This window comes from Archocentrus centrarchus, chromosome 3 (assembly GCF_007364275.1).
Source record: "Archocentrus centrarchus isolate MPI-CPG fArcCen1 chromosome 3, fArcCen1, whole genome shotgun sequence".
Taxonomy (NCBI): domain Eukaryota; kingdom Metazoa; phylum Chordata; class Actinopteri; order Cichliformes; family Cichlidae; genus Archocentrus; species Archocentrus centrarchus.
Genome location: NC_044348.1, coordinates 27448301 through 27462023, shown reverse-complemented (window position 1 = coordinate 27462023; position 13723 = coordinate 27448301). Strand labels below are relative to the sequence as shown.

The window sequence follows — 13723 nt, the reverse complement described above, 5'->3', positions numbered from 1 at the left end:
ATTTTGGCATGCTCGTATATGCATCTATTTTTTTTTCTAGCTCTGGATCACAATTACCCCTTTGTTATACATAACTCTAATATCACTATAATAAGTCAATAAATTGATCTACTTAGTTCTTAGCAATAAAGGCAAACAGAACAAGCCACACATGATGTCATTTTAACTGTGCTGATATTTGTGCGGTTTTAAAGAAATTGTCAGTGTGCTGGCAGAATTTTGTGGATTGATTCTTCTTTTCTTCACTCACTGAGTGATGACAGCGAAATGAAATGTCAAAAGTCACAACTGTAACTGCAATGCTGTGGGGTTTTGGTTAGAATATACAGCAAATCAGAAAGATGCATTGGCATTTTTTTGTCACAAATGTGTTAGAATGAAATGGAGCCTCTCAGAAAATCAAAGTGCTGTTTTAGTTCAGATTAGTTGTCAATAAAAGGTTTGAAAGGATTAAAATAAAGACACATGCATTTCACTTTAAATGTAGCTTTTTAATTGCAAAAATGTGACAACATATTTCTTGACTTGTAGAGAAAAGCTGTCTGGACCCCTGCTGTGCATGGAAACAATATCAAAATCTGTTGGTCTGTGCTACAGTCTTCCTATCATGCTGCAAACAGTTTTGACCCGGGAGATTACGTTACTTTTGCAGCCACCTTTGCTAATATGTTGTGAAAAAGTTCCCAGATAGCTCAAATATTGGGGCAACAGCCACAAGCTCTACATGCATTTTTGTCAGATTCTGTCTCCCTGAGCAGAAATTATTTCAGAGCAATAAACTGAGCCTAGCATTACTCCACAAAGTCAGGCTCGACCTACAATCCCACTAGATCAAATGCTAACAGCCAATATGAACTCCAATCTATATTCATACTCAATATCATTCTAATTATCTGACTAATAATCTCATATAGGGTGTGCTATTTAAGCTGCTTTAGCCTGCCTGCAATTTCTGGTACATGTGCAAACTACTTTACAGCCTCCTCCAGAAGCTCCTTTTCATGTGTTATCTAACCAGTGTCACATCTGTTGTTCATACCTGTTCCATCTCTCTCCCTCAGGCTTTCCATGTTTCTACATACAGTTGAGGGGCAGATAGGTCAGAAGAGAGAACAGCCATCCCACTATATATATATATATATATATATATATATATATATATATATATATATATATATATATATATATATATATATATATATATATATATTTAAATTTGGTCCCCATCTTTAAGAAGGGAGACCGGAGGGTGTGCTCCAACTTTCGGGGGATCACACTCCTCAGCCTCCCCGGAAAGGTCTATGCCAGGGTGCTGGAAAGGAGGGTCTGTCTGTTAGTCGAACCTCGGATTCAGGAGGAACAATGCGGTTTCGTCCTGGTCGCGGAACGCTGGACCAGCTCTTTATCCTCTCAAGGATGTTCGAGTGTGTGTGGGAGTTTGCCCAACCAGTCTACATGTGCTTTGTGGACTTGGAGAAGGCATTTGATCATGTCCCTCGGGGTATCCTTTGGGAGGTCCTGTGGGAGTATGGGGTGTCTGGCCCGTTGTTGCGGGCCATTCAATCTCTGTACAACCACAGTGAGAGCTTGGTCCGTATAGCCGGTAATAAGTCGGATTTGTTTCCTGTGGGTGTTGGACTCCGTCAGGGCTGCCCTTTGTTACGATTCTGTTCATAATTTTTATGGACAGAATTTCTAGGCTTAGCCAGGTGGCGGAAGGCTTCTTCCTTGGTGGCCTCAGAGTCTCATCTCTGCTCTTTGCAGATGATGTGGTCCTGTTGGCTTCATCAGGGAGTGGCCTCCAGCTCACAGTGGAACGGTTCGGAGTGCGAAGCAGCCGGCATGAGAATCAGCACCTCTAAGTCTGAGGCCATGGTCCTTAGCCGGAAAAGGGTGGAGTGCCCTCTCCAGCTCAGGAACGAGTTCTTGCCCCAAGTGGAGGAGTTCAAGTATCTCTGGGTCTTGTTCACGAGTGATGGGAGAAGGGAGCGGGAGATCGACAGACAGATCGGGGCTGCTTCTGCAGTGATGCGGACGCTGCACCGGTCTGTCTGTCATGGTGAAGAGGGAGCTTAGTGTAAAAGCAAAGCTCTATATTTACCGGTCGATCTACGTTCCTACCATCACCTATGGTCACGAGCTTTGGGTAGTGACCGAAAGAATAAGATCGCGAATACAAGCGGCAGAAATGAATTTCCTTTTGAAGGGTGTCTGGCCTTTCCCTTAGAGATAAGGTGAGGAGTGCGACCATCCGGGAGGGGCTCAGAGTAGAGCCGCTGCTCCTCCACATCGAAAGGAGCCAGATGAGGTGGCTCGGGCATCTGATTAGGATGCCTCCTGGCCGCCTCTTGGGTGAGGTGTTCCGGGCATGTCCCACCGGGAGGAGGCCCCGGTAGACCCAGGACACGCGGGAGAGATTATATCTCTTGGCTGGCCTGGGAACGCCTTGGGGTCCCTCCGGATGAGCTGGAGGAGGGGGCTGGGGAGAGGGAAGCCTGGGCTTCTCTGCTTAGGCTCCTGCCCCCGTGACCCGGCCCCGGATAAGCGGAAGATGGATGGATGGATATATATATATATATATATATATATATATATATATATATATATATATATATATATATATATATAGTGATCAATTTAGTCACGTCAAGCGTTTTATTTGTTGTGCTGGTTATCATCAGCATCACAAAAGTCATGAAATTTACTGAAATATCATAAGAACATAAAATGCAAATTGCATCCAGCTAAACATTGTTTTGTTGTCAAAATGTTGCCTTAATTAAATCCATTATTCCTCATTACTCACGTTTCACTTTATATTTACACACTGCAGTGTATAAATATTTAATACAGAAGTAAATGGTTAAAAGCACCAGCAGCACAGCTGCAGCCAGGAACAAAACCACATCTACAGAGTGGTAGGAATACCAGGGCATTCTGTAGGATGTTGTCTTCAGGTGAGCTGCTCCTTTGTGTCTCATGACAAACTCTATCCAGAAGAGGGCGTTATCCAGTGGTGTTATTGGCTTGTCTCTGTGCAGCTTTGAAAGCCTCTGCATGTTCTTCCTGTACAAGGGATCATTCACGACTTCCTGTATGGCCTTCAGGAAGTTGTTGTCTTTGTCCACTGTAGATATTGTAAGTATCTTAGCTCCTCCTCTGTCTTTCAGACGAAGCAGGTTGTCATACTGATCAAAAAACACAGGTATACCCACAACTGGAACTCCATGATACAAGGCTTCTTGGACTCCATTTGTTCCTCCATGTGCCACAAAGAGTTTTATTTTAGGATGCCCTAAAAGGTCATTCTGTGGCATCCAGTCCACCAGTAAAGTGTTGTTACCCAGAGTGGCTGGTCTATCACCTTTATACTTCCAGATGACTTTCTGGGGCAACTTAGCAAAAGCTGCAGCGATCTCATTTGCCGGGTCAGCAGGAAGTTCATTCACAAATGTCCCCAGAGACATGAGGATGAATCCGTGCTCTCCAGAACTCTGCACAAAGTCCTCCAAGTGCTGAGGCAGAGGTTTAGCAGGTTTGCACTGGAACCCTCCCATGTAAACAGCATTAGGCATTGTAGGGCGCGGGTAATCAAACACAAAGTCCACTCTCATCAGCCAAATGTCTGCATCGATCACTAGCTCATTAAAGTCATGATCAGACCCAAGATATTTGTCAGTTATTTTCTGGTATACTAGTCTAACTACGAGGCTATGTTGTATTTGGGTTATTACATGTAAACCCATGTTCTTCACTCTCTGAAAAAAGGCCATCTTGTCAGTATTGCCAGTTCCAGTAACAGGAATATAAGATGTGGGTGAAGGGGCTATAAAAAAATGAGCATCTGTAGCTATCAGCCAGCGAACATTATAAACCAAAGGAAGGTTCAAATATTTGGCCAAAATCACTCCAACACCCCAGCAGGGGTCAGCAAGTAACAGGTCAAACTTGCTGTCTTTCAATTTTCTCGTCAACTCACTGTCATCTAGGATTGTTGTTACCAATTCCCCTACAGCTTCATGAGCCTCAACAAATGTGCCTAACATCCCTACACTCATGTGGATGAAATTTATCAAGGGGACAGCCCCTCGCTCAAATTCTATAATCTGAGATGTAATTCTTGTGATCAACTTCTGATCCAAAGTGTTCACCACTGGAACTGTGATGGTGTTATAAGATGGGTCATCTTTTATGTACCAGCTTTTGTTGGAACGCAGAACAGTGATATTATGTCCTTTGGAGTGCAAAGCTTTCAGAAGAACGTTCATGTTTATCCAGTGGCTGCCATCAGATGGAAAGACCAAGATGTTGCCTCCTTCACAGGCTTTGGGAATAAGGATGAGCAGCAGAAACGCTGGGCAGCAATAGAGCAGCTTCATCTGAAATGAAAAATAGTTTCTGACGTGATTTTCATTTGTTCTTCTATTTTAAATCATAGTGAAAAAGCCCTGTTATGGCTCTAAAAAGCAGTTTAAAAAAAAAACAACCTTAGCTGCAATTTTTGTGCAATGATAAAGAATGCGGCACTTACTTTCAAGATTGCATAACATGTTAATTTTTCATCATTGTAAAATTGTCAAATTCATCACTATCAATTTTTCACTACTTTAATAAAAGCGGGCTATGTCCTCCCGATTGCCATACTCCTTTTGTTCTGACCCAGCATAGTTTGACTGTCTTTTTGACCCCAAAAATTCAAAAAAAAACACATAATTCAATCAAATTACTTCAAGGTAATTTTAATCATGAAGCGCATAGTATTAAACAACCCCTATTATTTTCAGATTATTTGATGAATAAAAAAACAAACAAAATAAAACAAACATGCAGTACCGGTCAAAAGTTTGCACACACTCACTTTTTGACTGCTTCTGTATTTTGATGGCAAAAGACCCCGTGACAACACGAGGATTAAATGTGATTCATAAACTATCCGCATTCTGAGCACCGTTTTCCGCTAACCGAGTAGCAAAATTAACTTTTAAATTCCGGTAACACGCAGCAGTCTATATGACGACGGTCACACAATAACCCAGTTTTGTTTTGTTTTTAGCTCACCGTGATCAGTATAGTTTCTTTATCCAGGAAATCTTACGGTTTTAAGAGAGCAGCTTTTTACAGGTCCAGTATATCCCAAATTGAGGAGTGTGTAATTGTGTAATCAGGAGGGGAGGAGCTGAACCGCGAAGCAAGACGCACTAAATCCTAGAAGCTCTGCGGCTTCCTCAAAAATGAGAAGCAGTCGCGGCAGGAATGTAATCTTTGCATAAAGAGCAGCGGTAATGAAGTTACTCACTGACGGAAACAGTGCAATTAAATTTATTTTCAAGTCTGTAATGAGACATAACGAGTTCAAAGTGCATGCTGAACACTAACACCCACTCATATGGCTACAGGGCTGTATTCCCGGAAGCAGGTTCAACTAACTCCGAGTTTTACTCTGAGTTTGTTGATACTCTAGCTGATCAACTCTGTGATCGGCAGCTCTGACTTTCCATTGAAGAACAGCTGATCAGAGTTAGATCAATCTGCCCTGAGTATGTTCATCCTGAGTTAGCGCGTGCGTAAGTAAGCAAGCCATCATCAATGAAGCGCCGATACCAGGATTCACCATGACAACGGGTAAATCAAGAGCTGAGCCTTCATCTTAACCCAGTGGATCGAGGATTTTATTTGTCAGTGTGGAGCACGAGGAGTCATTTTAATCATCTTCCCCCACTCTGTCATCATCATAAGCAGAATAAACATTTGTTATAAAATATATAATTTCTTTTAAAATGTCTTCTGTCATCATTTGCCCAACTTGAATTTTCATCAGATGAAGCTGAATCCTAATTTTACATTTAATTTTTAAAATCTAATTTTTCAGCTGTAGCCTGACGGACAAAATGCAGGAAACAGAAAGTGAAAATAAAAATGTGGAGAAACTGCTCAGACTGAGTTTACTGACGGACCTGTGTGTTAGTGACTGAGACAGCAGCAGACTCCGGGGGCGGAGCTGACCTCAGGTCAGGTTTTATTTAATAAAAAACGTTTTTGCTGCAGTTTATGACAGTTCAGTTTATGACCATTTAATTGTTTAAATAATACTTCAGTAAAATTTTAATCTAATGATGGAATAGCAACCTCACTTTATTTATTTTTAAATGGAGAATTGAATCATTTCTACCATTACTGGATAAAGATGATAAATGAGATTTAGAGAAAAACTGCTTTAATGTTTCCAGTTTAACCATTTCTAATCTGATCTAAGATCAGCTTCACTGATAGATGACTGCTCTCTGACAGCTACAGCAGAGATGTTTCACTTAGTTATGGGCTCGACACACGGGGAGCGACGTCGCTCGCTCTCCATTCATTTCCTATGGAGCTTGTGCGATGAGGCGACAATCGCTTGCCCTCCTCCAGCTAAGCGACCGGCGACGTTCGTGCATGTGAAATTTCAAGCTCGTACACGTAGACGTGCACACGCGACCAGGCGACGCGACACAACAAAGTTGGAAAATGTTCTACTTTTGTCGCTGTCGCGTGGCACTAAACCAATCAGCAAGAGTTTCATTGACTGACCAATGAGCGAAGAGTATGCTACACACTGCAGTCTGCAACCACTTTCAGCAGGAAGGAAAGCATCGTTTTAGCTGGGTTTGACTTTCCTATATTATATGACACTTCAGGCAGTTATCGAGTTAAATATAAAAGGCAGCCATATGAGAACGTGTTGGTGTAACACTAACGTTAAACAGACGGATAGAGAGGACTTTTGTGCTAATATAGGATGAACGCGAGGTTGTCTTTTTCTTTTGTAGAGGAGACTTAACAGCAAGATTTCTGTCAGTTCCAATAAAATCTTCAGACTCCTCATCTTTATTGCCGTGTCTGACACGGACTGCTTTGAAAATGTCTAAATCCCTCCAGTTTCATAACCAATCACATTTCTTGGAGACGAGTGACGTAAGAGCGCGATTCGCAAAGCTGCCGTCGCTATCGCGTCCCGTGTGTTCGGTTTCACCCCAGTGGCGATGCGACCCATTTGTCGCTGTCGTTTGTCGCTCCCCGTGTGTCGAGCCCATTACTGTTAAAGGTCAGAGTTCAGTCATAGTTTCATATTTAGCTGAAAACATGGAGAGTAGCTTTCCAAGTCTGTAATGAATATAAAACTTTACCAGTAAAGGCAAACATGTTATCAGAAATGTCTCAGCTTTATGCATTTTAAATATTTCAGTGCAGGTTTGGGAGGATGAGCCATTTTAATTAAAGAATGCAGATCATGTCGGGAAAATTAAGCCATTATGACCGGATCCAGACTGGATAAGCTGGGAAATGACTGGAGCCTGAACTGGATCTGAATCTTATCTGGTCTGAACTCGTGATCCTGATCTGTTTGGATTCTCCTGCTGTGCAAGTAGACTCGGGCACGGTGTGCTGACCCATTTTAGAGCCCATGATCAAGGTGATTTTCATTGGAAAACATGTTGAGATTCATACTCTGAATTTCAGACACCATAACTTTCAAAATATTGGCAACACTTAAGTCACTTAAATACATTTAGTTCAGTTTTTAAGTCTTAAAATAATTTCAGCCTCATCTTCACTCAAAAATTCACATAATCTCCAAGATCCAGACATTTTTCCATCAGTGTGACCTTTTACAACACAACAAATGATTGATCATTGATCAGTGATCAGTGACCACTGATGATTGTTCAGTGTGTTCTGCATCTAAAGCTTCTTACAGATCAGTGTGATTCAAACAATGACTCTACATACAATAACTCCAGTAAATGTTTCAGAGGAACTGACTGACAGTCTGACAGCTGCAGCTGTGCTGTTTATAAATCCGTGACATCATCGCTGTCTCCGTCCTTACAGCCTGTTGATGAGTGAACGACTGTAAAAGCGCTCATGTTATGTACAAAAATAACAAACTCACATCTAACTGGGATTTCAGTGCTTGTAAAAACATAAACAACTGCAGATTAATTCACTCCTCTCACGCTTTGACAGCGACTTTATGATGAGGAAATGAATCAGAGTGTCAGACAGGTGGTTCAGGTGCAGCAGGAGGGGAGGAATCAGAGAGACACTCAGAGTTTGTTGGTTAAAACCTGCCAGCGAGCAGGTTAGGTTCACAGAGTCTGTAATTGGCTCTGAGTTGAAGTTAGCTCACTTTCTGGAATAGTTAGGCTCAACAAACCTACAGTTTTCAGCTAAACCTGCTTTAGGTCCCTGATCATGGCACAACTATTTAGTAACCAGATTAGTTGTCGATAAAAGTTTTAAGGTCAATAAAAATTTTGAAAGGATTAAAAAAATGCATTTCACTTTAAATGTAACTTTATATTACAAAAATGTGGCAACATATTTCTTGGTTTGTAAGAGAAAAGCTGTCTGGACCCCTGATGTGCATGGAAACAATATCAAAACCTGTTTGTCTGTTTGTAGTCTTCATGTCACACTAAAAACAGTTTTGACCTGGGAGATTACACTGCTTTTGCAGCCACCTTTGCTAACATGTTGGGAACATTGCCAGCTAGCTCAAATATTGTAGATAAATTCCACCTATTTTCCAACCTATATTCATGCCAAATATCATTCTAATTATCTGAATAATAAGCTCATACCACATGCTATTTGAGCTGCTTTCTGGTACATGTGCAAACCAGCCCACTTCCTCCTCCAGAAACTCCTTTTCATCTGTTAACTAACCAGTGTCACATCTGTTGTTGATACCTGTTCCATCTCCCTCCCTCAGGCTTTTCATGTTTCTACATACAGTAGAGGGGCAGAGAGGTCAGAAGAGAGAACAGTCATACCTCTACTACTAATTACTGCAGGGGGAATAATATTTTGACTGTAGTGAATCTGATTTAAATGCAGTTATTCTACATAAAAGAAAGCTTTGGGTCCTTCCTTTAACAAAACACAAACAATACCTGTATAATAAAGAAAAAAGAAACAATTACATTGTGGTCAATTTAGTCATGTCAGTTGTTTTATTTGTAATGCTGGTTATCATCAGCATCACAAAAGTCATGAAATTTACTGAAATATCATAAAAACATAAAATGTAAAAACATGTAAATTACATCCAGCTTAACACTTTGTTGTCAAAATGCTGTATTAATTAAATCTACCATTCCTCATTATTCACGTTTCACTTTATATTTACACGCTGCAGTGTATAAATATTTAATACAGAAGTAAATGGTTAAAAGCACCAGCAGCACAGCTGCAGCCAGGAACAAAACCATGTCTACAGAGTAGTAGGAATACCAGGGCATTCTGTAGGATGTTGCTTTCAGGTGAGCTGCTCCTTTGTGTCTCATGACAAACTCTATCCAGAAGAGGGCGTTATCCAGCGGTGTTATTGGCTTGTCTTTGTGTAACCTTGAAAGCCTCTGCATGTTCTTCCTGTAGGAGGGATCATTCACAACTTCCTGTATGGCCTTCAGGAAGTTGTTGTCTTTGTCCACTGTAGATATTGTAAGTATCTTAGCTCCTCCTCTGTCTTTCAGACGAAGCAGGTTGTCATACTGATCAAAAAACACAGGTATACCCACAACTGGGACTCCATGATACAAGGCTTCTTGGACTCCATTTGTTCCTCCATGTGCCACAAAGAGTTTTATTTTAGGATGCCCTAAAAGGTCATTCTGTGGCATCCAGTCCACCAGTAAAGTGTTGTTACCCAGAGTGGCTGGTCTATCACCTTTATACTTCCAGATGACTTTCTGGGGCAACTTAGCAAAAGCTGCAGCGATCTCATTTGCCAGGTCAGCAGGAAGTTCATTCACAAATGTCCCCAGAGACATGAGGATGAATCCGTGCTCTCCAGAACTCTGCACAAAGTCCTCCAAGTGCTGAGGCAGAGGTTTAGCAGGTTTGCACTGGAACCCTCCCATGTAAACAGCATTAGGCATTGTAGGGCGCGGGTAATCAAACACAAAGTCCACTCTCATCAGCCAAATGTCTGCATCGATCACTAGCTCATTAAAGTCATGATCAGACCCAAGATATTTGTCAGTTATTTTCTGGTATACTAGTCTAACTACGAGGCTATGTTGTATTTGGGTTATTACATGTAAACCCATGTTCTTCACTCTCTGAAAAAAGGCCATCTTGTCAGTATTGCCAGTTCCAGTAACAGGAATATAAGATGTGGGTGAAGGGGCTATAAAAAAATGAGCATCTGTAGCTATCAGCCAGCGAACATTATAAACCAAAGGAAGGTTCAAATATTTGGCCAAAATCACTCCAACACCCCAGCAGGGGTCAGCAAGTAACAGGTCAAACTTGCTGTCATTCAATTTTCTCGTCAACTCACTGTCATCTAGTATTGTTGTTACCAATTCACCTACAGCTTCATGAACCTCAACAAATGTACTGACCATCCCTACACTCATGTGGATAAAACTTATCAAGGGGACAGCCCCTCGCTCAAATTCTATAATCTGAGATGCAATTCTTGTGATCAACTTCTGATCCAAAGTGTTCACCACTGGAACTGTGATGGTGTTATAAGATGGGTCATCTTTTATGTACCAGCTTTTGTTGGAACGCAGAACAGTGATATTATGTCCTTTGGAGTGCAAAGCTTTCAGAAGAACGTTCATGTTTATCCAGTGGCTGCCATCAGATGGAAAGACCAAGATGTTGCCTCCTTCACAGGCTTTGGGAATAAGGATGAGCAGCAGAAACGCTGGGCAGCAATAGAGCAGCTTCATCTGAAATGAAAAATAGTTTCTGACGTGATTTTAATTTCTTCTTTTTTTTAAAAAAAAATCATAGTGAAAAAGCCCTGTTACAGCTTTAAAAAGCTAAAATAATCAAATAACCTTAGTTGCAATTTCAAGCCACCAATGAAGAGTGCTGCGCTTACTTTCAAGATTACCTAACATCTTAATTTTTCATCAGTGTAAATTTTTCTACATAGAAAGTCTGTGTTCTTGACTTAAAGTGCATCAGATCTTGAAAACAGCATAAATATCAGCGCAATGATTCTTGAGAATGATCAGTCCTCAAACACACTGACAATTAGGCTCCTTGTTATTAATCATTACTTTAATAAAAGCGGCCTACTATAGCAAGTCTATCCCTCGCTAATCCTCCCAACTGCCATACTCCTTTTGTCTTCTGAGGTCATATGACCCAGCATAGTTTGACTGTCTTTTTGACCCCAGAGGACAACAAATGTCATGAAATTCAATAATAGTAATAATAATAATAATAATCAAAAACATAATTCAGTTAATTTACGTCATATTAATTTTAATCGTGAAGCGCATATTATTGAACAATCTCTATAATTTTCAGATAATTTGATGAATAAAAAACAAACAAACAAACAAAAAGAAAAAACAAAAACACAGCACCAGTGAAAAAATAGCACACACTCACCTTTTAACTGCTTCCGGATTAAATGCGATTCACAAACTATCTGAATTCTGTTCCGGTAATCGAGTAGCAAAAGTAACTTAAATTCCGGTAACATGCAGTAGTCTATATGACGACGGTCGTATGAACTACTGTCACACATCAACCCAATTTTTTTTTGTTTGTGTTTTTAGCTCACCGTGATCAGGAAAGCTCACGGTGTTAAGAGAGACGCTTTTTACAGCGCCGGTACAGTATATACCAAACCGAGGAGCGATATGTAATCAGGAGGGGAGGAGCTGAACCACGAAGCAAGACGCACTAAATCTCAGAAGCTCTGCGAGTTCCTCAAAAATAAGAAGCAGTCGCGGCAGGAATGTAATCTTTGCATAAAGAGCAGCGGTAATGAAGTTACTCACTGACGGAAACAGTGCAATTAAATTTATTTTCAAGTCTGTAATGAGACATAACGAGTTCAAAGTGCATGCTGAACACTAACACCCACTCATATGGCTATAGGGCTGTATTCCCGGAAGCAGGTTCAACTAACTCCGAGTTTTACTCTGAGTTTGTTGATACTCTAGCTGATCAACTCTGTGATGGGCAGCTCTGACTTTCCATTGAAGAACAGCTGATCAGAGTTAGATCAATCTGCCCTGAGTATGTTCATCCTGAGTTAGCGCGTGCGTAAGTAAGCAAGCCATCATCAATGAAGCGGCGATACCAGGATTCACCATGACAACGGGTAAATCAAGAGCTGAGCCTTCATCTTAACCCAGTGGATCGAGGATTTTATTTGTCAGTGTGGAGCACGAGGAGTCATTTTAATCATCTTCCCCCACTCTGTCATCATCATAGGCAGAATAAACATTTGTTATAAAATATATAATTTCTTTTAAAATGTCTTCTGTCATCATTTGCCCAACTCGAATTTTCATCAGATGCAGCTGAATCCTAATTTTACATTTACTTTTTAAAATCTAATTTTTCAGCTGTAGCCTGACGGACAAAATGGAGAAATGGAGAAACTGCTCAGACTGAGTTTACTGACGGACCTGTGTGTTAGTGACTGAGACAGCAGCAGACTCCGGGGGCAGAGCTGACCTCAGGTCAGGTTTTATTTAATAAAAAACGTTTTTGCTGCAGTTTATGACAGTTCAGTTTATGAACTTGTGATCCTGATCTGTTTGGATTCTCCTGCTGTGCAAGTGGATTCGGACACGGTGTGCTGATCCATTTTAGAGCCCATGATCAAGGTGATTTTCATTGGAAAACATGTTGAGATTCATACTCTGAAATTCAGACACCATAACTTTCAAAATATTGGCAACATTTAAGTTGCTTAAATACATTTAGTTCAGTTTTTAAGTCTTGAACCACAAAGCAAGATGCACTAAAACCCAGTAGCTCTGCGAGTTCCTCAAAAATGAGAAGCAGTTGCAGCAGCAATGTAATCTGTGCATAAAGAGTAGCAGTAATGAGGTTACTGCTACTCTTTATGCACAGATTACATTGCTGCTGCAACTGCTTCTCATTTTTGAGAAGCAGTTGCGGCAGTAATGTAATCTGTGCATAAAGAGTAGCAGTAATGATGTTACTCATTGATGGAAAAAATGCAATGAAATTTACTTTCAAGTCTGTAACATATTGTAACAAGTTCACAGTGTATGTGAAACAATAACACTTACTCGTATGGCTATTTGGCTACAGGGCCCTATTCTATTGATTGATGATTGTTCAGTGTGTTCTGTTCAAAGCTTCTTACAGATCAGTGTGATGTAACAGTGATGCTACAATAACTCCAGTAAATGTTTCAGAGGAACTGACTGACAGTCTGACAGCTGCAGCTGTGCTGTTTATAAATCCGTGACATCATCGCTGTCTCCGTCCTTACAGCCTGTTGATGAGTGAACGACTGTAAAAGCGCTCATGTTATGTACAAAAATAACAAACTCACATCTAACTGGGATTTCAGTGCTTGTAAAAACATAAACAACTGCAGATTAATTCACTCCTCTCACGCTTTGACAGCGACTTTATGATGAGGAAATGAATCAGAGTGTCAGACAGGTGGTTCAGGTGCAGCAGGAGGGGAGGAATCAGACAGACACTCAGAGTTTGTTGGTTAAAACCTGCCAGCGAGCAGGTTAGGTTCACAGAGTCTGTAACTGGCTCTGAGTTGAAGTTAGCTCACTTTCTGGAATAGTTAGGCTCAACAAACCTAGAGTTTTCAGCTAAACCTGCTTTAGGTCCCTGATCATGGCACAACTATTTAGTAACCAGATTAGTTGTCAATAAAAGTTTTAAGGTCAATAAAAGTTTTGAAAGGATTAAATTAAAGACACATACA

At 40.8% G+C, this 13723-nt stretch overlaps 2 pseudogenes; both read right to left on the bottom strand.

Moving 5' to 3' along the window:
• Window positions 1-2710: 2710 nt before the first annotated feature.
• On the bottom strand, window positions 2711-5146 carry LOC115774420 (UDP-glucuronosyltransferase 2C1 pseudogene; annotated as a pseudogene).
• A 3948-nt stretch (window positions 5147-9094) lies between these two features.
• On the bottom strand, window positions 9095-11707 carry LOC115774327 (UDP-glucuronosyltransferase 2C1 pseudogene; annotated as a pseudogene).
• Window positions 11708-13723: the final 2016 nt, after the last annotated feature.